The 26,448-nt window shown below is 48.1% G+C and overlaps 1 long non-coding RNA gene across 5 annotated transcripts in view; it reads right to left on the reverse strand.

Annotated features, from left to right (window-relative positions):
• Nucleotides 1-11,989: 11,989 nt before the first annotated feature.
• The window catches only part of LOC117796324, a 31,446-nt gene continuing 16,987 nt past the window's right edge, over nt 11,990-26,448 (reverse strand). For 2 of the 5 annotated variants that reach the window (XR_004620718.1, XR_004620717.1), the window contains exons 3-4: nt 24,371-24,515; nt 20,717-23,977 (exon numbers count right to left, since the gene is read on the reverse strand). This is a non-coding gene — a long non-coding RNA (uncharacterized LOC117796324). Of the gene's footprint in view, nt 12,040-15,114; nt 18,206-20,716; nt 23,978-24,370; nt 24,516-24,721; nt 24,857-26,448 lie in introns of those variants that run through there. The other 3 variants (XR_004620719.1, XR_004620716.1, XR_004620715.1) reach the window with 3 other exon arrangements.

Genomic DNA, 26,448 nt, shown 5'->3' on the forward strand with positions numbered 1-26,448 from the left:
CGCTCAATCTCTCCTCCCCATCCACTAGCCTAGATGCTTCTCTAACTCAGGAACCCCCCCCCCACCTGCTATCCAGCCCGGTAACCCCTCCTGTATCTCCCAAGAACCTGTATCCTTGACAGTGTCTACTTTTGAAAAATTTTAGGAAAATATTTCATCTATTTTGTCTGAGAATTAAAATAATATTATGGTTGGTATAGAAAATACTAAAAAGAGAGAAAATTTACATCACCCATAAACTTAACCACCACAATATTGCAACTATTTACAAACGTTGTTGTTTCCTTCAAATCTGTATACACACACATACATATTTGAATAAAATTGAATATATACATGGTCACCTGATATATGACAAAGGTGCCACTGAAATAAGTGAAGAAAAGATGATCTTTTTAATAAATGGTGCTAGGTCAATTGCATATCTACATGAACCGAGAATCTTGACCCCTACCCTCACACCATTTATGGAAATTGTTCAGAATGGATCAGAGTCCTAAATATGAAAAGCAGACAACAAAACTTCTAAAAGAAAGCATAGGAGAATTTCTCCATGACCTTGAAATAGGCAAAAATTTCTTTTTTTTTTTAAGATTTTATTTATTTATTTGACAGAGAGAGACAGCTAGCGAGAGAGGGAACACAAGCAGGGGGATTGGGAGAGGAAGAAGCAGGCTGCCAACAGAGGAGCCTGATGTGGGGCTCGATCCCAGAACGCCAGGATCACGCCCTGAGCCAAAGGCAGACGCTTAACGACTGCGCCACCCAGGCACCCCAGGCAAAAATTTCTTAAGACACAAAAAGTATAAACTATAAGAAGGGACTGTTAAATAGAACTTAATTAAAATTCAGAACTTCTGTTCATCAAAAGACACATTTAAAAAAGTGAAAAATTGGGGCACCTGGGTGGCTCAGTTCGTTAAGTGACTGCCTTCGGTCCGTGTCATGATCCGGGGGTCCTGGGATCAAGCCCCACATAGCGCTCCCTGCTCCGAGGAGGAACCTGCTTCTCCCTCTCCATCTGCCTACTGCTCCCCCTGCTTGTGCTCTCTCTCTGTAAAATAAATAAAAGCTTTAAAAAATGAAAATAAAAATAAATAAGTGAAAAATCAAACCACAGACTGGGAGAAAACAATCACAATACATATATATCAAAGGACCTGTATTCCGAATTTATCAAGAACATCTATGTTAAGAAAAAGACACGGGGCACCTGGGTGGCTCAGTCGGTTGTCTGCCTTTGGCTCAGGTCATGATCCCGGGGTCCTGGGATCGAGCACCCGTGTCGGGCTCTATGCTCAGTGGGGAGCCTGCTTCTCCCTCTCCCTCTGCCTGCTTCTCTGCTCTCTCTCTGTCAAACAAATATATAAAATCTTAAAAAAAAAAAAAAAGAGAGAGAGAGAAAGAAAAGAAAAGAAAAGACAAGACAGACAAGGTGCCTAGTGGGCTCAGTTGGTAGAGCATGTGACTCTTGATCTTGGGGTTGTGAGTTCAAGCCCCACATTGAGGGTAGAGTTTACTTAAAAATAAGAAGGAGAAGAAGAAAGAGAAGACAGCCAACCCATTTTTTTTTAAATGGGCAAATTTGTATGGGCACTTATAAAAGAGGATATCTAATTACCCAGGAAGTCATAAAAAGTTGCTAAACACCATTAGTTATCACAGAATGCAAATTAAAACCACAAAGAGGTACTGCTGTCCCCAACCAGCATGATTAAAATGAGATACGAAATGTTGGCAAGAATGGGAGCTACTGGAACTCTCATAAATGACTTGAGGGAGTGAGTGTAAGTTTCTACAACCACTCTGGGAAAGCGTTCGATCGTATCTACTCAAGTTGAATATACGTGTATACCCTACGACCCAGCAAGTTCACTCCTAAGTATATACCCAACAGAAACAAGTGCTTAGGCCCAACCACAGTATGTACAGAAACGTTCATAGCAGCTTAAAAAAGCCAAAAGCAGGAGGAGAAAATTATATCAACAGTAAAAAGAATATATGGAGCATGTTCATACAATGGACTAACATACAGAAAGGAAAAAGAACAAAGTAGACTTAACATGTGAAGAAATGAGATGTGGGGCACCTGGGTGGCTCGGTCCGTTAAGTCAGCTCAGGTCATGATCCCAAGGTCCTGGGATCGAGTCTCTCATCAGGCTTCCTGCTTAGCGGGGAGCCTGCTTCTCCCTCTCCCTCTGCCGCTCCCCCTGCCTGTACTCTGTCTCTCTCTCTCTGTGTCAGTTAAATAAGTAAAATCTTTAAAAAAAAATAGGAAGATGTAAATGTCCGTGAACCGATGAATGAATGAACAAAATGTGGCATCATCATACGGTGGAATATTAGTCAGCTAAAAAAAGGAATGGAGCCCTGATGCCAGCTACAACACAGATGAGCTTAAAAACACAATGTTGAGTGAAAGTAGCCAGTCACGAAAGAGCACATATTGTCTAATTTCATGTATATGAAATGTCCAGAAGAGGCAAATCTATAGAGACAGAAAACAGATTAGTGGTTGTCAGAGGCTGGGGAGGAAGAAATGAGAAGTTACTGCTTCTAGCTTCTAGCTAATGGCTAGCAGGGTTGAGTTTCTCAGGGGGTTTTTTTTGTTTGTGTCTTTGTTTTTTTGAGGCAATGAAAATCTTCCGAAATTGGATTGTGGTGATGGTTACACACTCTGTGACTATGCTAAAAGCCTACCGAATTGTATCCTGGAAAGAGTTGGCTTTGTTTACTTTTTTTTTTTTTTAGACAGAGAGAGAGCGAGCGAGCAGGGGAGGAGCAGAGGGAGAGGGAGATAATCTCCAGCAGATTCAACACTGAGCCCAGAGCCCAACACGGGGCTTGATCCCAGGACCTCGAGATCATGACCTGGGCCAAAACTGGGAGTCAGATGCTCAACTGACTGAGCCACCTGGGTGCCCCTCAATTGTATACTTTATTTACTTATGTATTTTTTTTAAGATTTTAAATTTATTCATTTGTGAGAGAGAGACAGAGAGAGCACACAAGCAGGGGGAGAGCAGAGGGAGAGGGAGAAGCAGACTCCCCGCTGAGCCAACCGGAAGACTGACGTGCGGCTGGATCCCAGGACCTGAAGATCATGACCCGAGCGGAAAGCAGACACCCAACCATCTGAGCCACCCAGGCGCCCCCTCTATTTATTTTTAAGTAGGCTCTACACCCAACGTGGGTCTTGAACTCACAGCCCTGAGACCAGGAGTCACAGTCTCTACCAGCTGAGGCTGGTACCAGTCAGGCTCCCTCTTCCCCTCTCTTTTTTTAAATTGAATACTTTATTTATTTATTTTTTAAAGATTGTGTTTATTTGACAGAGAGAGACACAGCAAGAGAGGGAACACAAGCAGGGGGAGTGGGAGAGGGAGAAGCAGTCTTCCCGCTGAGCAGGGGCCTGATGTGGGCCTCGATCCCAGGACCCTGGGAAGGCAGACGCTTAGGCACCCAGGCGCCCCTAAATTGTATATTTTAAAAGGATAAACACTATGGTATGTGACATATCTCAATTAAGCTGCTGTTTTGTTGTTTTGAATGAATGAAACTCACAGACATACTGTTGAGTAAGAGTTTGGATACAAAAAAAAAGTAGCTACTGTATGAGTCCATTTATGTGACGTTCTAAAACAGGCAAAATCAGGGTCTACTGACAGAAGCCAGAATGGAGGTTCCCTCCGAAGAGTTTGTGAATGGGAGGGGCCCACAGGAGCCTTCTGGAGTACTGGAATGTTCTAGATCTTGATCCGGTTGGTGGTTACTCTGGGTCTACACATGCAAAATTTATTGCTTTGTGGACTTAAGACTTGTGTGCTATGCTGACTGTAAATTATATGTCAATGGAAAGGAAAGTAATAAAATAAAATTGGAGCAAAATATAAATAATTGGTAAAGATGAATAAAGACCATAAGAGTCCTTTGTACTATTCTTGCAATTTTCCATAATTTTTTAATTCCTTTTTTTTTTTAAGTAGGCTCCATGCCCAGCTTGGAGCTGAAGGTGGGGCTTGAACTCTCAACCCTGAGATCAAGACCTGAGCTGAGGGGCGCCTGGGTGGCACAGCGGTTAAGCGTCTGCCTTCGGCCCAGGGCGTGATCCCGGCATTCTGGGATCGAGCCCCACCATCAGGCTCCTCTGCTAGGAGCCTGCTTCTTCCTCTCCCACTCCCCCTGCGTGTTCCCTCTCTCGCTGGCTGTCTCTATCTCTGTCAAATAAATAAATAAAATCTTTAAAAAAAAAAAAAAAGACCTGAGCTGAGATCAAGAGTCAAACGCTCAACTGACTGAGCCAACCAGTGCCCCTTGTTCGGCGTTTTCAATCTCAACTCCACCGGAGCTCACATTTATTGAGTGTTTTACCGTGTGGCAGGCACTCTGCTAAATGCTTCATTTAATCATTATCTCCGCTAATCCTCACAATCACTGTGAGGGTAGATACAAATATCATCCCCGTGTTACAGATGAGGAAGCGGAGGCTCAGGGAAGTTGAGTGGCTTACCAAATTCACGAATTCATGCATCTACTAAGTGGCAGAGCCCGGCAGCAGCCTGCGTCCGTGGAATTTCAGCTCTCCTCCTCTCCTCCCTTCTTGGTCTGTGCCCTCTCTCCTGAGCTTCCAACCCATTCCCCCACTTTGAGATATTATCTCCATGGGAATGACTTCCAAATCCGTATCTCCCACCTCAGCCTCATCCTGATGTTGGGTCTATTTTTTTTAATTTGTTTTTATTGTCGTATAATACATACATAATATAAAATTTACCACCTTAACCATTTTTGAGTCCACCATCCATCTCCAAAACTCTTGTTATCTCACAAAACTGAAACTCTGCACCCACTGAGTAGTAACTCCCATCCCCTACCACCTCGTCCCAACTCCTGGAAAACCACAATTCCACCTTCTGTCTGTCTGATTTTTGACTCCTCTAGGTACCCTCGAATCATATAGTATTTGTCTTTTTGTATCTGGCTTATCTCACTGAGCGTCATGTCCTCAAGGTTCATCCATGTCGTGGCACGGGTTAGAATTCCTTCTTTATTAATGCTGGATTATATGCCGTTGTATGTATACACCACATTGTGCTTCTCCGTTCATTCATTGATGGACATTTGGGTCACTTCCGTATTTTAGCTACCGCGAATAATACCACTATAAACACGGCTATACAAATCTCTCTTCTGTTTTGAATACTGTGGGGTATATACTCAGCAGAATTGCTTGATCACACGGTAATTCTATTTCTATTTATTTATTTGTTCGTTTGTTTATTTACTTACTTACTTATTTATTTATTTATTTATTTTTAGGACTTGCCATACTGTTTTCCATAGTGGCTGTACCACCTGACCTTCCCACCAACAGTGCGCAAGGGGTTCGGTTTCTCCACGTCCTCCCAACACTTATTTCCTGGTATCTTTTCCCTTAAAAAAAATGTACTGTCAACAAAGGATATACGTACAACAGGAAAATAGGTGACATTTTTTCTGGCTTTTTGACAGTAGCCATCCTAATCGACGTGAGGTGGTACCTCATTGGAGCTTGGATTGGCGTCTCCCCGATGACGAGCGACACTGAGCATCACTTCATGGGTTTTTGGCCATTTATATGTCTTCTTTGGAGAAACGTCTACTCATGTCCTTAGCCCATTTTTGAATTGGGGGGTTTGTTTTTTGGTGTTGAGTTTTCAGAGTTGTCTACGTGTTCTAGATATTAATCCCATATCAGATATATGATTTTCTCTCAGTCTATGGGTTGCCTTTTTACTCTATTGATAGTAGATTCTGATGCAGAAGGTTTTTTGATTTTCAAGTTTAATTTGCCTATGTTTTTGTTGCAACTGTTTTCAGTCTTTTTCTCTTAATCAACATTATTTTTTAATGCTAGAACAATACACCCTAGACTAGACAGAATGCCTTGGGAAGGATGTACAAGAAGTGAGTGACATGGGGGTTTTTCTTAGAACTGGTAGGAAATTGGGGTGGGAGAATTTTCACTGAAAAACACTTTAATATCTCTTACATTTAGACTCATCTGAATGTATTATCTATTTATAAATCAAATTTAAATATGAAAATATATCTACACATTAAAATATACATATTATAGGGACACCTGGGTTAAGTGTCCTGGGATTGAGCCCAAATCAGGCTCCCTGCTCAGTGGGAAGTTTGCTTCTCCCTCCCCCTTCTCTTGGCGCTCTCACTCACTCTCTCTCTCAATCACCCTCCTCAAATAAATAAATAAAATCTTAAAAAAAATAAAATATACATATAAAATAATATGAACTCATTATTTAAGTTACAAAATATTTTTTTAAGATTTTTTATTTATTTATTTGACAGAGATAGAGACAGCCAGCGAGAGAGGGAACACAAGCAGGGGGAGTGGGAGAGGAAGAAGAAGGCACATAGCAGAAGAGCCTGATGTGGGGCTCAATCCCACAACACCGGGATCACGCCCTGAGCCGAAGGCAGATGCTTAACTGCTGTGCCACCCAGGCGCCCCTACAAAATATTTTTTAAAAAAACAGAAAAATATCTAAATTACCTACAGTTCTCTTTCCCAAGATTCTCTATGTGTTTCCCTATTGTTCAGTGTCTAAATGATGAACTCCCACCATCCTGGTTCTTTCCAAACCCGTCTGTGCGCCTGACTTCCAGCTCTGCTCACATTTCCAGCCTCTCCATGCCAACCAGACTCAAACCCAGAGGACTCCGTCATCCTCCCTCCTCCCTGAGAGCCTTCAGCCTTCCCAACACCATCTCACCCAGGCTTCCTTTCCTTCTCTCTGGACTCTCACTGCCTTCTCTCACTTGCCCTTCCCTCCTCCCCTCCAGACAATGACCTTAGTGCCCAAGTTCTCCTCCCTCTTCCCCCCTCCCCAGTATCTTCCACATCCTGAGTCGCTTGCCCTGAAACACAGATCTAAGCATCAGCCCAGCCCAGATTTACTGAGCTCTTCTGTGCAGGCCTGGTGCTAAGGACTTGGCACAGAGATTGCCTTACATCCTCATCTCGGTCCTTTGATTTGGTTACTCTTATTCTCCACCATTTCCCAGATGAGAAAACCAAGGCACAGAGGAGTCAAATAATGTGCCTGAGACCACATTGGATCTCTCAGATTCTAATATAATTATGATTATGATTTGTTCATTACTCTCAACAACCCAATTTTTTTTAAAGATTTTATTGATTTATTTGACAGAGAGAGAGACAGTGAGAGAGGGAACACAAGCAGGGGGAGTGGGAGAGGGAGAAGCAGGCTCCCAGCGGAGGAGCCTGATGTGGGGCTCAATTCCAGGACCCTGGGATCATGACCTGAGTCAAAGGCAGACGCTTAACGACTGAGCCACCCAGGCGCCCCCAAAACAACCCAATTGTTATTATGACTTTTTTCCTCCTCCTTTTCACAGAGGAGAAAACTGGAGCACGGGATGTTAGGTAACCTGATCAAGTCTTTGGGCTCATAGGTGGCCAGGCTGGGATTTGAACCCAGATATTCTGGTTGCACAAAATCCAAAACCTCTCACCTGGCAGACTGCCCTGGCCTTCAGTGACCCTAGAGCACCTCCCCCTTTACACCAGCCAAAGAACCTTTCTAGTGCTTTCGGTGCAGCCTGGTAGCCACGGTGGGGGGGCGGGGGGCGTGCAATTGTCTCCAACCTCCTGGTAAGCCCTGTCTCTCCCTGGTTCTCTGCAGGGTCCTATACCCCAAGCAGCAGCCATTCCCTGAACCGTGAACCTGCCCATTGTACAGACGGGCCCTGCTGCCACACCTCGCCTTTCATGCCTTTTCTGCCAATTCTGCCCCCTGAAGCCCCCACCCACCGGCAAGACCCCATCCCCCACCAGAAGGTGGCTTCTCCCTTCGCTGGACCTACAGCAGGTTTTCAGCCCTCTCAGGGTGCCTCTTCCTTTCTGTCCCTTCTGTCTTGGGCCGTCAGGGTCAGAATCCAGGCTCCGCTCCTTCCTGCACCTGTCTGTGCCTCAGTGTCCTCATTTGTCAAATGAAGACGATGCCGGTCATTGCAAAGTTGGCTGGTTGGGACCATGAAGACAATTGGGGTCAAACACCCACCACGCAGTCCAGTCTGAGGGAGTAAGCCCCAGCAGGGTTTGCTGTTGTGATGAGGAATGCATGTTGTCTTATCTCCTCCAGGGGTGAGCCCCTGAGGGCTTAGGGCTTGCCCCACCCTGTGGCAGGGTTGGTGGCTGACCACCTGCAGTCTCTGCTCTTGCGGGGCACACACTAATAGGACGGCCTATAGGATGACACCTCAGGGGCCTGGAAGGGCAAAGGGCGGCACCTGGGGGAGGGGTAGGAGTTCATTCCAGTCCGAAAAACTGGGCCCAAGGCCCAGTGGGGAGAAGACGCACACGGTGCGGGACTCCGAGCAGCCCAGTGTCGGGGTGGGAAGAGCCAAGGGGCAGGAGGGGTTGGCAGGGCCGAGGGCCTGCTGCAGAAAGTGGGGTCCTGGCACCTGGGAGCTTCTTAAATGCAGGGTCTCCCTACCTAGCCCAGACCCACCGGAACCCAAAGCTGTATGGTAACACGCCCCCTCACCCTGGGGTGTTTCACATCATATTCAAGTGTGACGAACACCGGGCTCCATCAGGGGGTGTCCTGTGGTCATGCTGAGGGCTCTCCACGCCATCCCATATTAGAATCGCTGGCGAGATTTTAATGAAATCAGAGTCTCGGGACATGCATCTTGAGGACCTGTATTTTATAAATCCATTATTCGTTCGTCAAACAATTACTGAGCCCCACATGTACTCTATCACTGGGACCATGCCTTCTCTTTCCCTGGAACGGCATTCAAGGCTCTGCCTCCAGCGTGTGCCCAGGGAACCTAGTGCAATGTCTCCCATGCCCAACTGACATCTTCTGTCCGGGCGCACCCGGCCTCCAGGCCTCCACTCAAAGATCTCCACGTCCCCCTTCCTCTTGAGTCTTTGAGTGTGATGAGTCCCTCAGGAGCCTCTCAAACCCTCCCCGGGAGGCGGGGGGCAGAAGTCCTCCCCTGTGCTCCCACTGCACCCTGGGCTTGCGTCAGTCACGGGCCCCTCACGCCCTGAGCTTACCGGCCTCCGAACAAGGAGGCCAGGCGCTTCTGAAGGCCAGCGCATGGCTTTATTCTTACTGATATCCCCAGGACCTGGCCTGGTTAAATGTTTGTGGAGCAAATGAACAAATAAATAAGCTAATAAAATATGAATAGGGGCTCCTGGGTGGCTCAGCTGGTGAAGCGTCTGCCTTCAGCTCAGGTCATGATCTCAGGGTCCTGGGATCAAGCCCCACGTTGGACTCCCTGCTGAGTAAGGTGTTGGCTTCTCCCTCTCCCTCTGCCCCTCTCTTTCCCCCACCCCCTCTGCTCATGCTCTGTCTCTGGCTTTCTCTCTCCCAAATAAATAAAATCTTTAAAAAAATAAAATAAGAATATATGGGAAACCGATACATGAAAACTAAGGAATACAATTATCCATTCATGGGTGCCCTATGGTCTCTTACCACAGACGGGTGCTGGCGAATAAATAAACATATGCTTCTGGGTTTGGGGGGGTTTTTTTGGACAGCTTTATTGAGATATAATTCACATACCATACATTTTACTCATTTAAAGTATATAGCTAGTTCGGTGGTTTTTCGTACATTCACAGGGTTGTGCAACCATCACCACTCTTTAATTCCAGAACACTTTCATCCCTCCAAAGAAACCCCATATCCATTAGCAGTCAGTCCCCATCACCCCCCTACCTTCTCCCCCAGCCCTAGGCAGCCACTCATCTACCGTCTGTCTGTCTTTGCCTATTCTGCACATTTCACAGAAATGGAATCATGCAGTCTGTGGTCTTTTGTGTCTGCACGAGTCTTCAAGGGTCGTGCCTGCTGCAGTCCGCATCCGGGCTTCATTCCTTCCTATTGGTCAGCGACACCCCATACCGCGTTTCCCCCACTCGGCCGATGACAGTGCCCGAGCTTCATGCAGATACGCAGCCTTTAGCTTCTGCAGCAACATTTTCAGCCCATGTCACTGCGTCCTGACGTCTACTGCTGGAGGAGGGTGGTGTTTATCCCCATTTTGCGGATGAGTCAAGTGAGGCCAGACAGAGCAGTTGCGACTTTGCCGGAGACCACAGGCTGTTCAATGGCAGTCGTAGCTTGAAGCCCTTTTTCTCTGTCTCCCTCCCCAATCCAGTGTATATCACGTGTCTCTTTTTCCCTCATAAGCGCACTGCTCAGGGCGTCCACGGTGCCCTACGGCCACCAGGCCTTGGGCACACAGACATTTGGGCGTGTGCTCAAGGTTTCAAGCCTTTATCTTTCTTGTCTGGGTTTACGAGCCAAAGGTCTGCCCTCCCGCCTGCCTCAGAGCACACAGGCCATTTCCACGACCTGGGTGTGGGTGGAGAGGGCGTAGCCAGAGGAGACCATGCTCCAGGAGTCCTCGGCCTCACCGTCCACCCTGAGCGAGAGGGGCTTCTTGCACCTGCCCCAGGGTCACCCAGGCCTTCCAATGGCCACTGCCTTCTGCTTGCCATATCCCTTCCTCCCCAACCAGAGAACCTTCACAGCACTCCGCACACGGATACAATGTGTTTCACGTCTGCTCCCCCAAACCTGTGGGCTCCAGACATGAAGGGTCCTAATCATCTCTGAATCATAGAAAGTGACGCTTCATAGGAACTCGGCCAGTGCTGGTGGAATGGATGGATCTTCCCATACTTTAATAGTAGCCTACAAGGGGTGCCTGGTTGGTTCAGTCAGTACAGCGTGAGATTTTTGATCTTGGACTGCTGAGTTTGAGCCCACGTGGGGTGTAGAGATTACTTAAAAAAAAAAAAAGTAATAATAATAGTGCCTACCATCTATTGCATGTTTACCACAAGACATTTTATCCTGACAGCAACCCTCGGATGTGGTATCTATCTCCTTTCCACAGACAAGGTAAAGTTGACAGGCCCAAGGTCATAGACAGCAAGAGATAGACCTGGGAAATAAATCTAGACCTATTTAGGGAGCCCGGGGGGCGCGGTCGGTTAAGCATGCGACCCTTGATCTCAGCTCGGGACATGATCTCAGGGTCCCGGAGTTGGGCTCAGGTCCGCACTCAGCAGGAAGTCTGCTTAAGATTCTCTCTCTCCCTCTCCCTCTGCCCTTCACCCCTGTGCTCGCTCTCTCACTCTCTCTCTCTCAAATAAATAAATAAATCTTTTAAAAAAATCTAGACCTATTTGTTTCCAAGTATGCGGCTCTTCACCACCAGTGGGTCCCCTCGAAGGGCAAGTGGGAATTTAAGCCTTTGGGAGTGGATGATTTATTTTGTTTACTTATGTATTTACTTACTTACTTAAAGATTTATGTATTCACTTGAGAGAGAAAGAGAGAGTGAGCACTTGAGCATGGGGGAGGGAGGAGAGAAGCAGACTCCCTGCTGAGCTTGGAGCCTGAGACTCAGGCTGGATCCCAGGACCTGACCAGAGTCAAAATCAAGAGTCCCTTGCCCAACAGATTGAGCCAGGCAGGCGCCCCCAGGAATGGATGATCTGGGGGAAAAAAAAGAAAAAGGAGGGCAAGGTTACCCAAAGCTTCTCAAATTCTACTCACCTGTGGTCTCTACTATGAGATTGTACTTAGGGTCTCAAGAGAGAAACCAGCTCAGAGAGGTTACGTGACTACCAAAAACACACAGCCTCAGTGGGAGGACCCGCCCTCAAGGCCAGACCCACCTGCTTTAAAGGGCCGGCTGGCTTCAGTCCTCCACCGTCACTGAACAGTTAGTCCACCTGGCGCAGCTCAGACGAAGTCTCGGTTTCCACTGAGCAGAGTTAGAAGTAAATGAATAGGGGCGCCTGGGTGGTTCAGTCGTTGGGCATCTGTCTTCGGCTCAGGGCGTGATCCCAGGGTCCTGGGATCGAGCCCCGCATCGGGCTCCTGCTTGGCGGGAAGCCTGCTTCTCCTTCTCCCACTCACCCTGCTTGTGTTCCCTCTCTCGCTATGTCTCTCTCTGTCAAATAAATAAAATCTTAAAAAAAAAAAAGAAGTAAATTAATAAATTCAAATCACGGAGAAATCAGAACCCTCGTCCCTTGCTGGTGGGATTGTAAGAAGGTGCAGCCACTTTGCAGGAAGTGCGGCAGTTCCTCATACTAGTAAACAGTTACCATCTGATCTAGAAATGCCACTCCTAGGTATCTAGCCAGGAGAAATGGAAACATATGTCCACACCATCACTTGTCACAGCAGCATTATTCATAAGAGCAAAAAAAAAGAAAAGAAAGAAAGAAGAAAGGAAACAACTCAAATGTCCACGAATTGATGAATGGATAAGCAAAATGTGGCCTGCCCATAGAATGGAATGTTATTTAACAATAAAAAGGAATGAAATTCTGACACATGTTACAACATGGAGGAACCCTTCCTTCCTTTAAGTGAAGGACGCCAGTCACAAAAGACCACATATTGTGAATCCCATTGATATGGAATGTCCAGAAGAGGCAAATCTATGGAGTCAGAAAGTCGATGAGTGGTTGCCAGGGGCTGAGAGGAGGATGGAACAGGGAGTGACTGCTAATGGGTACGGAGTTTTTTTGGGGGGGGATGATGAAACTGTTCTGGAATTTGAGAGTGGTGATGGTTGCACAACTCTGTGACTACCCTAAAATCCACCGAACTGTATACTTTAAAAGGGTGAATTTTATGGTGTGTGATAAACTATATATCAATAAAGCTGTTATAAAAAGAATACGAATAAATAAAAATGAAGTGACCTTTGTCTCTCCCAGTTCCGTGGAAACAAGTATTTGAAGGTGAGAACCACCAGCAGGTGCACCCATCCCACACCCATGCTGTGACAAAGCGCGGCCTCCTCTGAGCACCACGCACGTTCCCTGCAGCCAACCTTGGCATGTTTGACTAGCGGGAGTGTCTCTCAGCCTCTCCTCCCTTGGAGGGTGCATTTTTAACATTTGGCCCTATTTTATTTCTGTGTGGCAAAGGACTTCATGGGCCTGGTGTGTCCCTTGCCGGTGAGTCAGGCCATGCTATATGACGTCCATTCCAAGATGGGGCGCCATCTTGGCAGCCCAGCCTAGCTGGGTGGCGATGGACTCAGGGTGATGTCACAGGATTTTAGCCATTCGGAGTCAAAGCAACCTGGACCCCTGGTGCCAAAGCAACTGGAACAGAAAGACAAACGCACAGGATCTGACAGACAACCAGACATCTGAGCTTGAATCTCTGCTCTCCCACCTACTAGCTGGGTGGTCTTGAGCTTTCTCTTAACCGCCTGGAGCCTCCAGCTACTCACCTGAAAAAATAAGGGTGATGATTTCAACCTCACAGGACACTGAAAGGGTCCTGGCTATCCACACTGTGTAGTCCATTGAGCCCAGTGGCCTCAGCATCCCCTGGGAGATGGCTAGAAATGCAGACTCTTGGGGCGCCTGGGTGGCTCAGTCGGTGAAGCGTCTGCCTTCGGCTCAGGTCATGATCTCAGGGTCTTGGGATCGAGCCCCACATTGGGCTCCCTGCTCAGCTGCTTCTCCCTCTCCCTGTGCCCCTCCCCCCAGCTTGTGCAGGTGTGTGTGTGCTCTCCCTCAAATAAAATATTTATTTAAGGAAAAAAAAAAAATCTTGGGCCCCAGCCTCGACCCCTGAAACTAGAATCTACATGGTAACATCGGGCCCAGGGGATTCGTAGGAAGGCAAAACCTGAGAAGCACTCGAGAGAATTAAATGAGACTAGGCAACACCTGGCCCACGCTGGTGCCACCCACACGGATGTTACGGTGTTTTATTGTTATTTAGAAAGAGGGCTGGACTGAGGTGCCAGCCCTGCCACTTCCTCGCTGTGTGACCCTAAGCCAGTCACTTGACCACTCTGGGCCTTAGTGTTTCCATGCCCCTTCTCCCAAGATTGGTTTCCTGAAGTTCATCAGATAAAATGCGTGGGAAGGTGCTTTAAAAATGCGAGGGCTGTCTGTGCATACAGTTAGCTTGGCCAATGTGGAGACAGAGTGACTTGCAAGATTCTGGATATAAGAGAAGGTTTGAAGCAATGCCCAGGCACCAGCCAGAGGGGCAGAGACCCCAGCAAACAGACAGGAGTGACTGGGGAAGCGCTGTCTGGCCCACCGGGACCCTGTCTACCTTGAAGTCCTTTCGCCCAAGGAAATGGGGACAAAACCACAGAGTGCTGTCGGGCAAGACAGGGAGGTAGCGGCCAGGGTGAGGCGCGGGCTCAGAGCTGGGGGCCTCCTTGTAAACTGGGCAAAGGGCTCACGCTGGGGAAATGTGAGTGCCGAGGCCAGAGGCAGCCCTCCCGGTAAATGTCAATGTCACATTTAGTGGGTCTGCAGGGGGCTGGGCATTCCTCCTCCGCTTACCCACAGCTTCTCCCCAGCTGGTCCACGGGATGGGCCAGGATGTGTTTGCTCAGAACATTTCTACAAACTCACTGCCCAAATGCTCACAGCAGCCCTAGAGGTAGGTCTCTTGCAATTCCAAATGGTACAAATGGGGCCACAGCAGCACAGAGAGGTTGAGGGACTCGCCTAACACCACAGAATTAATAAGGGGTGGAGCCAGGCTTCAAGCCCAGGACCTCTGGCGCCTGGGCCCCTTTCTGAGCAACGCTTCAACTGCATTGAATAATAAAGAAAAATAAATAAAATTTTAAAAAATAGGGGCGCCTGGGTGGCACAGCGGTTAAGCGTCTGCCTTCGGCTCAGGGCGTGATCCCGGCGTTATGGGATCGAGCCCCACATCAGGTCCCTCTGCTGTGAGCCTGCTTCTTCCTCTCCCACTCCCCCTGCTTGTGTTCCCTCTCTCACTGCCTGTCTCTCTCTGTCAAATAAATAAATAAAATCTTTTAAAAAAATTTAAAAAATAATTTAAAAAATAAGACTATTTTTTATTTTTATTTTTTAAAATTTATTTTTTTAAAGATTTATTTTGACAGAGAAAGAGAGTGAGAGAGAGAACGAGTGACGGGGAGGGAAGAGGGAGTGAAAGAAGAAGACTCCCCGCAGAGCAGGGAGCCCAATGCAGGGCTGGATCCCAGGACCCTGAGATCATGACCTGAGCCAAAGGCAGACACTTAACCGACTGAGCTACCCAGGCGGCCCAAAAAGACTTTATTTTTTAGAGCAGTTTTAGGTTCACAGAAAAAGTGGCGATACCCCCATATATCCCCCACCTGCGCATAGTCTCCCCATCATTAACACCTCCCACCCGGACTGGCGGTGATGTTGTTATTTATAAAAAACAAATATAGCTTGACATTCAGAGAACACAATGTTATTTCCCACATTTGCTCTCGGTCAAGGTTCCAGGCTCACATCCCAAGCCCTTGGAATTTCCTAAATGTTGACAGCCACAAAAGCATCCTTTGTTACGTTAATGAGGCGACTTCTGGAAAGCACCTGAGGATGGGGGCTGGTTGCCAGTGGAACCAACCAAGTGCAGAGAGGGTTGGAATTTTCAGTCCCACCCGGCAACCTCCATGGGGAGGAGGGGCACAGGAGGTTGAAACCAGGGGCTAATGGCTGGTGATTTAATCAGTGGTGCCTTTGGAATGAAGCCTCCATAAAAACCCAAGACGAAGAGGTTCAAAGAACTTCCAGTTGGTGAACACAGGAAGATTCCAAGAATGATACGGAAGTTCCATACCCTGTCCCCACACCTTGCCCTATGCCTCTCTTCCCTCTGGCTATGCTTGAGTTACAGCCTTTCATAAAAAACCAGTGATCTAGTGAATAAACAGGTTTCCTGAGTTTTAGGAACAGCTTTAGCAAATTAATGGGACCCAAGATTGGTGGGGGGGTCTTTGGAACCTCTGATCTATATCTTGTGGGTCAGAGGCACAGGTGACAACCTGGACTTGTGACTGGCATCTGAAGTGGAGGTGGGGGTGGGGGAGGGGCAGTCTGGAGGACTGAGCCCTTCACCCATGGGATCTGACCGGTCTCCAGGTAGAAGTGACAGAATTGAGCTGAATTGTAGGGCACTCAGCTGGTGTCTGGGGCTTTGCTTGTTGGTATGGGGACCTTCTTCCCCCACCCGCCCCACACATACTGGAACTGGTGATCAGAACCCTTATTAGTGGGTTTGTTTTTGCTTGTTTGTTACAAGTGATGAACTTACATTGACACGTCCTCATCACCCAGAGTCCACGGTTTACATTATGGTTCACTCTGGGGGTCGTACGATCTGAGGGTTTGGACAAATGTGTAACAACAGGAATCCATCATTATACTACCATACAGAGTTTTTTCATTGCCTTAAAAACCCTGCGTACTCTGCCTATTTCGCCTCTACCCCTACGCCTGCAACCACTGATTTTTTTTTTTTACTGTATCCACAGTTTAGCCTTTTCCAGTTGTCATATAGTTGGAATCATACAGTATGTATGTGGCCTCTTTAGATTGGCTTCTTTCACTTAATTATATGCATTTAAAGTTCCTCCATGTCTTTTCATGGCTTGATAGCACATTTCTTTTTAGTGCTAAATAACAGACCATTATCTGGATCTATCACAGTGTATCCATTCACCCACCAAAGGACGTCTTGGTTGCTTCCAAGTTTTGGCAATTATGAATAAAGCTGCTGTGAACATCCGTGTGCTGAATTTTGTTTGGACAAAAAGTTTTCACTTTTACTGTTTTTTAGCCTGGAGTTGGAGATGGTTGGTTGGAGGCTGGCCTGAGAGCCATGCAGCGGAGAGAACAGGGTTAGATGTGGTCTTCTAGGACCAGAAGAAGAAGGAGAAGACAGAGGAGGAGAAAAAGAAAGAGGAGGAGGAGAAGTATTAATCCAGTAGTCCTGTCCATAGCATCGGGCCAGCACAGAGGTCTGACGAATCAGAGTCACTGAGCAATTTCAGGTCTGCTGCCTGGTTAGTTACATTCCAATTACAGCCCCATAGCAAAGCAGTACACGCAGGTCTCTACCCATGGCAGTGTCCAAAACAGCGTTCTTAAAGTTTTTGTTTCTTTACCTTCAAACCACCATATATTGGAGGAATATATCTTATCATACAAATACACTCACATAAATGAAACACATTTCCCCCCAGTACTATGGTATCTTCTAATCTATTTCATTGTTTAAAATGCTGGTCATGACATTGACTTCATGGCACATTAATGGATTTTATTGACAGTGTAGCTTTTGGTAAGTTCCTGAACCTCTGTAAGCCACCAGGCATACCTCAGAATGTTGTTCTGAGTAGTAAGGGAGATAAGGAATGTGAAAAATTTAATACAGGATCTGTAACACAGATAAGGGCCCAAACCAGGGTTGAACCCCGAGCCAGGTTCTCCATGCTGCCTCTCTAGAGAAGCCAAACTTGCTGGGTATGGCTTCCAAAGGTTGTGCTACTGGTTATAGCTTTCATTTGGGTAGAGGCCAGGGTCACCACTCCTGGAGAATATAAGAAGCTGTCCTCATGCTCTCCTGGACCAGTGACCATCTTCTCTCCCCGCTCCATTGTACTATCTTATTTATTTTTTTATTATTTTTAAGTAATCTCTACACCCAACATGAGGCTCGAACCCACAGCCCCAAAATCAAGAGTCACATGCTCCACCAACCGAGCCAGCCAGGTGCTCCTCCATCATCCAGTTTAATTCAACATCCATTTGCTGGGCATACACTGGCCACGACTATTCCGCCTTTCCCTTCCTCAGCCTGGAACTCTCCAGATAACTGCACGATGCCCTCCTCACTTCATCAGATTGCTGCTAAAATGTCACCCCCACACAACCACCCCTAAATCAAACGAGAATCACTGTCCCTGTCTAGGATAGCCCCTTTCCCTGCTTTAGTTGATTCCAAGCGTTTGTCACCACCTAACAAACGGTATACTGTGTCGGTCTATCCATGAACACTTCGTCTTCACTAAAACATGAAGTCCAGGAGAGAAGAACTTAGAGTTGGTTCCCTGATCTATCACCGAGCAGGTGCTCAATAAATGTTTGTCGAATCAATAAATGACCTTGGGCCAAAGCTGGGGAGGTGGGCTGATGAAACAATGGGGACCGTGGGGGGTGTGTGGCTGTCGGACATTTTGACAAGTGTGATCAAACAAGTATAAACCAAGTGCCTGGAACCACAGAGGAGGCAGAGATCAACTCTTAAGTGTCGATCAGGGAGGAGGCTCAGTGATCCCAGAGGCTTCGAAGACGGAGCTGTAAGGAAAGAGAGTGTCAGTGTCGAGGGAAAGACAAGGACAAGGTCGGGGCAAAGTCGGGACAGAAAGGTGACTGGGCACAGAGACCAATCTGTGGGACTGTAGCTTTGGGTTCAGGGTTAATGGGCAGCTGGGAAAAGGCTATAGGGCAGGCTGTAGAGGGCTTTGAATGCCAGGCTAAAAAGTTCTCTGACAGTGTCCTAAGAAGATGTCTCCAGGGGCACCTGGGTGGCTCAGTTGGTTAAGCGTGGGATTCTTGATCTCAGCTCAGGTCTTGCTTTCAGGGTCGTGAGGTCCAACCCCATGTTGTGCTCCAGGCTGCGGGTGGAGCCTACTTAATAAGAAAAATCTATCCATCTCTCTGTATCTATATCTATGTATGTATGTCCGTGCACATATATGTGGACCACATATATGTACACACGAGAAACTATAAAAACATACAATTTAAATACATATTTTAAGTTAAGTATACATTTTTAAATAATATATTTTTTAAATTTTATTTTTAAAAAAATTTTGGGTTTTTTAAAATTACATTTTTAATGTAATCTCTACCCCCAAAGTGGGGCTGGAACTACAACCGGGAGATCAAGAGTCTCATGATCTACCGACTGAGGCAGCCAGCCCCCCCAATAATATATACATTTTTTAAAGTTTGTTTTAATAAACTCCCAAGGTTCAGTTTGAGCATAAAAGGCTTTACGTTGAAAATCTCCCTCCCACTGCTGCCCTCCCCTGCCACATCTCCTCCCCAAGGAAGTCCCGCAGAAGTAACCGAGGTTACCGTGTTTTGTGCCCCTCCAGCAGATGCACGTTTACAGGGGGCCGCACTTGGGAAGCGGCTGTGTGGGGTGTAGGCGGTCGATGCCGCTGACCCACCAATAGGACGCAGGGCCTCATTCACCGCGGCCAGGTGGCCCTTCCACTTCTGCGCAGAAGTCCTGCGCGCTCCACCCTCTGACAGGTAGATTTAATTGGGCCCGCCCACTCCGGTTGCATGAGCCAATCGAGCACGTTATGCAAATTTGAATCGAACTCCGCTCCCAATGGTCGCGAGGTGCAACAACAGGTCAGCCGGGTTCCCCTTTACTACCGGGGCGCTGAAAAGTCTGGAAAATTTCTGCCAGGGGCAAGAACTTGGAAACCGCGGGAGCTGGAGAATTGGGGGAGGGGACGTAAAGGGGACTGACATTGAGGTTTGAAGGACAGCTAGAGGTCATTTCGCCTGTACTGGGGGCTGACTCTCTCCCTCCCTCCGCGTTCTTCCTGCCAGGTGCTCACATAATCTTCGGTGAAATCACTACCTGCAGACGTGGCCCAGCTGATGTGAAAGCCGGACGTGGCTTCATCGGAAGCAGGTCCAAGGTCTGGCTACTGGGTGTGGGGGAAAAGCCCCAGAGAGAATCAGAAGCAGGCTCAAATCCTGCCTCTGCCGCTTGTTAGCTGTGTGCCTGCCTTCAGGGCAGGCAATCCCTGACATCTTGCTAAGGCCTCAGCTTCCTCACCTGGAAAATGGGAGTAGTATCACTACCCTCCTGGCTCCAATGTTAGGATGGATGGACTAGTCAAATGAAAACACAGATTTTGATCTCTGCAAGCCATAATGCTTGACAATTAGAAGAGTATCACTTTGAGGTTAGACAGACCAGGTGATCCACTCCTGGTTTTCCCATTTATTTGCCGTGTGACCTTAGGCAGGTCACTTTACCTCTCTTGCTTTCTTCAACACTAAAGTAAAAAATTCCAAGGGCTGTCATTAGGATTAAATGAATTCAGTTTATAAGGCACTTGGCACTGGGCCAAGCCCTGTGATCCTAGAACCATAGGTCCTCCTGGAACCTGTTTCATTACCTGTACTCTGGATACAATGATACTATCTTCCCTGTCTGCCCCACAAGTTAGTCGTGAGCCTTAAATGTGTTATGACACAGTTTATAAATAGGAAAACATTATACCAATGTCAATTAGTGATATTACAGGCAGCCAGCACACTGGAAAAAAGCGTTGGCCCTGTCTCTGCCTTTTATTCTGGGTGACCTTGGGCATGTTATTTTATCTGTCCAAAGGTCAGTTTCCTCTCCTGGATTATACCAAGTTTATAGGGTCATTGTAGACATTGGGAAAATGGTGTGTGGAGAGCGCCCGCTATATGCCCAACACGCAACAAATTTTAGTAAACGGTACCTATTATTACCAGCAAGTTTTTCTTTCGTTTTGTTTAGAGGCAGGGAGGGGGAGAGGGAGAGAGAGAACCGTAATATATTATTTTTAAAAAAGATTTTATCTATTTATTTTTGCGAGGGGGGAGGGACAGAGGGAGAAGCAGACTCCCCACTGAGGAGGGAACCCGATGCAGGACTGGATCGCAGGACCCTGGGATCATGACCTGAGCCGAAGGCAGACGCCAAACCAAATGAGCCACCCAGGCGTCAGAAATGTATTATTTTTTTTAAAAAAATAAATAAAATTTAAATAAAAAATGGAAATACAACTAATTATATAAATATAATGAATAATAAAAATCAAAACGTAATGAATTAAAAATTTAAAACTGATTTTTAATCTCATGAGTAGAGGCCTTGTCTGGGGTAAGAAGAAGCCCACATGGAAAGAATAACCTCGTGTCCACAAATGCCAGAGTTCACCATGAAACGGCAGAGTCATGATTTTTTTCCCTAAGACCCATGGGAAAATTTCCAAACCCGAACAAAGGGTCACCTCTGAAAGGAGTGACCATCCATTGGTGTCAACACTCTCGAACCCACTCTGAAGTCATGATCTATGGAAGGAGATGACCTGGATAAGGCAGCCTTTGGACTGGATTTCCCTGGGCATCTGAGATATTCAGGACTCAGGGTGAGTCACTCCTCCCCGCTGGGCTTGCCCTCCAACCCAGATAAGGATGAATACCTCATTATGGAGTATTAGTGTTCCCCCAACCCTAGTGCCTTACATGGGTATCGATGAGCCATGGGATGTCCAGCCAATCCACGCCCACACTTCTCCAACGGTCCTGGGATGCCTCTGGCCTTTGGACGACCTTCCTGTTCTTCCTCCTCTCGAGGCCACGGTCCAAACTGACTACCACCACTCTACCCTGGAGGTTTCCATTCAGCCGGAAGAAGGCAGGAAGGAAGAACATCAAGGCCCCAGCCCACTTGCCCTCCTGTGTCCACTGTCACATCTTTACTGTGTGTGACAGTCACCCTGAAATTCAGGTTTTGTTCACGAATTATTCATCAAGGCGGTGGGGAGCACATGAACTTTCACCTGCCTCCTCCTGGAAGGGACATGTGCCCTTTTCACTCACATCTCATTGGCCTGAACCATCGTGGGCCCCGCCCAAGTGGAAGGGTGTGGGCCAGTGCTGGGGAGGGACTGGCGTATTTGGTGAGCATTGCTGAGTCTGCCACCATCTCTCTGCTCAGCCTTTGACCCACATTAATTCACTTTAGAACCAGAGGAGATTAGGGAGTCATCCAGAGGGAGGGGCCTCAGGAGTCATCTCATCCAGTGACTTCTGAAAGTCGAAACACATCAGAATCTTTGGGTTGTGGTCAAAAATGCAGAGTCCTTGGTCCTCCCCCAGAACTCCTGACTCAGAACAGTGTAAGATGGCACCAGGCAATCTACATTTTTAAAAGCTTACCAGGTAATTCTAGCAGCAGCCAAGTTTGTGACCCACTGATGGAGTCTATCCCTCTTTTACAGATGAGGGAACAGGCTCAGAAAGGGACAGTGACTTTCTCAAGGCCACGCAGAGAGTGAATGACAGAACTTGGACCAGAGTCTAGGCTTCCTGTCCAGGGCTCTGAAAACCTGTCCCTGCCTGCCCCCGCTTCTGATAACAGCACCTCAATTCTCCTTCAGGGAGCCACCGGTCACCCTTTCTTAGTCCCCATGGTGGACGTGGGGCTAGAGTAGGCCTGTGACTCAGACTGACCAACCAGAAGCCCAGGATATGTTCTGAGACGGTTTGGGGATCAAGTCTGGGAGGTGGGAGGCAGCCCCGGGATGTCTGCTGCAACTACTTAGAGAAAGCAGCTCTCTTTCCACTGAGGTTGCTAACTGGCTTGATGTGAGACTGGAGAGCTGGTGCCTGTCTGCTGTCCCGTAGTGAGAGCCCACCTGAAAATAAGCCCTGACTGCAGAAAAGCAGGGCTAAGGGACGGAGAGAGGGACCTGTTCACAGCATCCCATCCCTGCATCCAGGTGTGTGTGAGCCAATAAATTCCCTCTCGGTTCCAAGGTTGGCATCTGCCCTGCGAACGGCTGGGAGACAGAGCCCTGGGGTCCAGTAGCACCATTGGTCAGATGATGCGTGTCTTCGGAGGGACATCTATTGAGGGTCAAGTGCGAGATGCTGAGCCTGCCCCTCATGAGCTGGGGACAAAGGACCCACACAGAGCAAGTGGGGCCTGGGACAGGTTCTAGAAGGGCTTCAGAGACATTCGGGTCTCATTTGATCTCCTCCCTGGGAGTCGAGCAGGGGCGGCCCAACCATCTCTGAATGACGAAGAGAGCTAAGCTCAGAGAGAGAAGGTCACTTGCCCAAAGTCACACAGGAAGTGATAGAGCTGAGACTTAGCCCCGGTGTTTTGAGGGTCAGCCCTGGAGTGCTCGGCCTCCCGGGGGCTGCTCCTCGTGGGTTCTGCCCTGCCCGGATGTATAGCAGACGTGTGCTGAGTGAGTGCCTGCCACGGGCCCGGGGCCGTTCTGAGCACTTCTGGGGTTTGCTCACAGGTTCCGTACACAAGGTACTGAGAGGGGGTGCTGGGGATGCCGACCCCATGTTACAGTTGACCAAATAAGGCACAGGGTGGCTCAGGAACTTCGCCGGGGCCGTAAGGCTGGATAGCATCAAGGTCAGATTCGGGCCCAGAGAGCCTGACTCCTGAGCGGATTGTGGCTGGAAGGTTCCTTCACCGCATGTCACGCCACATCAAGGCAGACAGGAGCTTCTCAAGCTGAGGAGAGCAGCTGAAAAGAAACCAGGCTCTGTGGGGGGCACAGGGGGAAGGACAGGAGCCCCTTCTGTGATCACATGGGCTTCCCTGGAATGGCCCTTGGCCTGAGTCTCCCTGCAAGGAGGCCTCACAGGACAGCCTGAGAAGCCAGTGGGGTTTCTGCTAAGAGGCAGGAAAGGTGGTGAAGCGTGCTCTCTGGACTTCTGTGCGTCCCACGGAACTGAAAGCAGGGTCTCGAAGAGCTAGTTGCACATCCCTGTTTCTAGCGGCCTTGTTCCCATTAGCCAAGAGGCAGAGGCACCCAAACAAGGTATGGTACACACACACACAGTGGAATCTTGCTCAGCCTCCAAGACAAGACAGCTCTGACCCAGGCCACAGCGCGGATGAACCTGGAAGACGTTCTACTTAGTGAAATGAGCCAGTCACAGAAGGACAAAGACCTTCTGATTCCACTTCGGTGAGGTACCTAGAGGAGTCAGCTTCGCAGAGACAGAGAATAAAATGCCACATGGGCGCATGGGGGGCTCCATGGAGGAGGCATCTGACGCTTGATCTCAGCTCAAGTCTTGATCTCAGGGTCTTGGGTTCAAGCCCCGCACTGGGCTCCATGCTGGGTGTGGAGCCTAATTGGAAAAAAAAAAAAATGCCCCTTCCCCGGACTGCAGGGAAGGGCAGATGGGGAGTCAGCGTTCAATGGGGACACAGTTCATTTTGCAAGTGGAAAAAAGTTCTGGCGGTGGACAGTGGTGATGGTCGTCCAACAGTGTGAACGCGCTTTGTGCCCGTGAACTATTCACCTACAGACGGTGAAGATGGGAAATTTTATGTTATGTTTGTTTCACCAGCATTAAACATTGATTGATTGATTGATTAAAAAGAGTGCTCTAGGGGCCCCTGGGTGGCTCAGTTGGTTGAGTGTCCGACTCATGATTTTGGCTCAGGTCACAATCTCAGATCATGAGATCCAGCCCCACGTCCAGCTTCTGTGCTCAGGGCACGTCTGCATCTCTCCTTCTCCCTCTCCCTCTGCCCCTCCCCCTGCTTGCATGCACTTGCTCTCTCTCTCAACTAAATAAAAATAAATAAAAGTGAGTGTTTTTGTTTTTTTTTAAGTGACAGCTTCATTGCAAATCCTAGCTCTGCCAGGCATGGGCAAGTTTCTTTCCCTTTCTGTGGCTCAGTTTCCTTACCTGTGAAATGAGAATAGTACGGGCACCTACGTCAGTAGAAGGATGCTGAGGTTTTGATGCCTCCGTCCCGGCGAAGCGCTCAGAACAGTGACTGGACCCACATGAGCGCTCAGCGGTGTTGGCCAGCATTATTTCATGCCAGTCCCTGGAGTCAGAAAAGGAAAATAATGAGTCTTTCCTCTCTAGCTTCTCAGTTACTTTCCCTAAGTTCCACCAACCTAAAGACACGGAACTCCACGCTTCAAGCCGCGGGGTGGGCTCGTGGGGAAGACGGGTATCACAGTCACTCAGTGCGAGGCTTCAGCTCCGCCCCACCTCGTGCTGCTGTGCAAATCTGGCCAGCTCACTTACCTCTCTGTGCCAGATTTTCCTCACCCGAGAAACCGGTGAACTACTCCCTCTCTCACCGGTGGAAGTGAGGATTAAGAGACGGAACGGAAGTGTATGGGGCTCCCCCCCACCCAGTAGGCACCCGTCACATCTCCACGCCTTTCTTCTCCCTCTAAGCCAAGGCCAGGACCCAGGGCAGTGTGTTCCTTCACTTCCCAGGCTGTTGCTGGTTTGTAAAGGACCAGAGAAGTGTGGTCTCCAAGGACTTCAGTCCGTGTGACCAGGATGAGAGTCATTCACAAAGGGCCACCAGCCCTCCAAGGCTTTCCAAAGAGCTTTTGTCTTCCTTTTAGGGCCTTGGGTGGGGGTCAAGAAAATGCCCAGGGCGATAAATAAAGAGGAAGCAAAAACAAAACTAACAAAACTTGACTCAGAGATGAAAGCGCATTGCTAAACACTAACCACAAGGTCTTGTGTACAGAAACCACATGTTGGGGATGCTCTCGAATGTCACAAGCTACAGTGGCAAGAAAGGCAGGCTGAGCTGGGCCCCAGGGGGCAGGAGCAGGACCCGACCCTTGGCAGCCCTCTTGGGGACCCTGGCACCTTCACGTCCCAGGTTCCATGAGCTCTCACACCCGAGTTCCCACAGCCTGAGCCACCCGTACCCCTCCCTCTGTGACCACCCCCTCCTCTATATAGGGGCCCCTCTGCCCATCTGGAGCGCCTTTGCCCCCCACTCTCCTTAGTCTCACTAACCCCAACTCATCCTTCAAAACTGTGTTTAGACACTACCTCTGCTGGGAACCCTTTGCTGACCCCACCGCACCCCCAGACCCTCGTAACCCCTATACTCATCTCTACAGCTACAACGCTATAGGGCACATCAGTTATCCGTGTCCTGGCTTCTCTTCCCTACGAAGCTGCAAGCACTTAAGGGCAGCAGAATGTTGAGGATGTGGCTTTGGAGCCGGACTGCCATGGTTTGAATCCTGGCCTCCAGCCATGGGACCTTGGGAGAGTGAAGGACTCTCCCATGCTTCAGCATTCCTGTCTGTAAGTTGGGGACGGCAGCAGCGTCTGCATTATGGGGACTCTGCCAGCTGCTGAGGGGGTCTATTCCAATCACACATTCTAGCACTGGGGAATTAACCACAGGATGGGTTTGGGGGCCCATCTGGCCAAGTGTGAGACAGAGCTGAGCTGACACTCCATGGATCACCTGATCTCCCCAAAAGCCCCTTGCTGATGTTCTGGGTCTCCTGGGATTCCCATCAGTTCAGAGCCAGAAAGGTCTGATTACCTCCTTTCCCGAATGCGCAGTCACCCTGGTAAAGGGCTGGAAGTGCCTTTGGGGAAGATTGGGAGAAAGCTCTAGAGTGTAAATTCTTTTTTTTTTTTTTTTAGATCTGTCTCTTTTCTCACTGAGCTCTGTTAGAAATTCTCAGCCTCAGTTACTTTATTTCTTTTTTACTTTCCATTTGATATATGCATGTAGCACCCATTTTTCTTTTCAGTCCTAAATCAGCTCCATTTTTTTGCCCTGCCAGAGATATGGCAAGGCCAATTTCAATGGCTCACACTGCTTTTTTTTTTTTTACATTGATCTTTTCTGTTAATTATTTTATTTTTTTAATTTTAATTCCAGTAGAGTTACCATACAGTGTTGTATTAGTTTCAGGTGTACACTGTAGTGGTTCAACACCTCCACATATCACCCGGTGCTCTTCATGATAAGTGTGCTCTTA

The sequence above is a fragment of the Ailuropoda melanoleuca genome, chromosome 15 (genome assembly GCF_002007445.2).
Source record: "Ailuropoda melanoleuca isolate Jingjing chromosome 15, ASM200744v2, whole genome shotgun sequence".
In the NCBI taxonomy this organism is placed as follows: domain Eukaryota; kingdom Metazoa; phylum Chordata; class Mammalia; order Carnivora; family Ursidae; genus Ailuropoda; species Ailuropoda melanoleuca.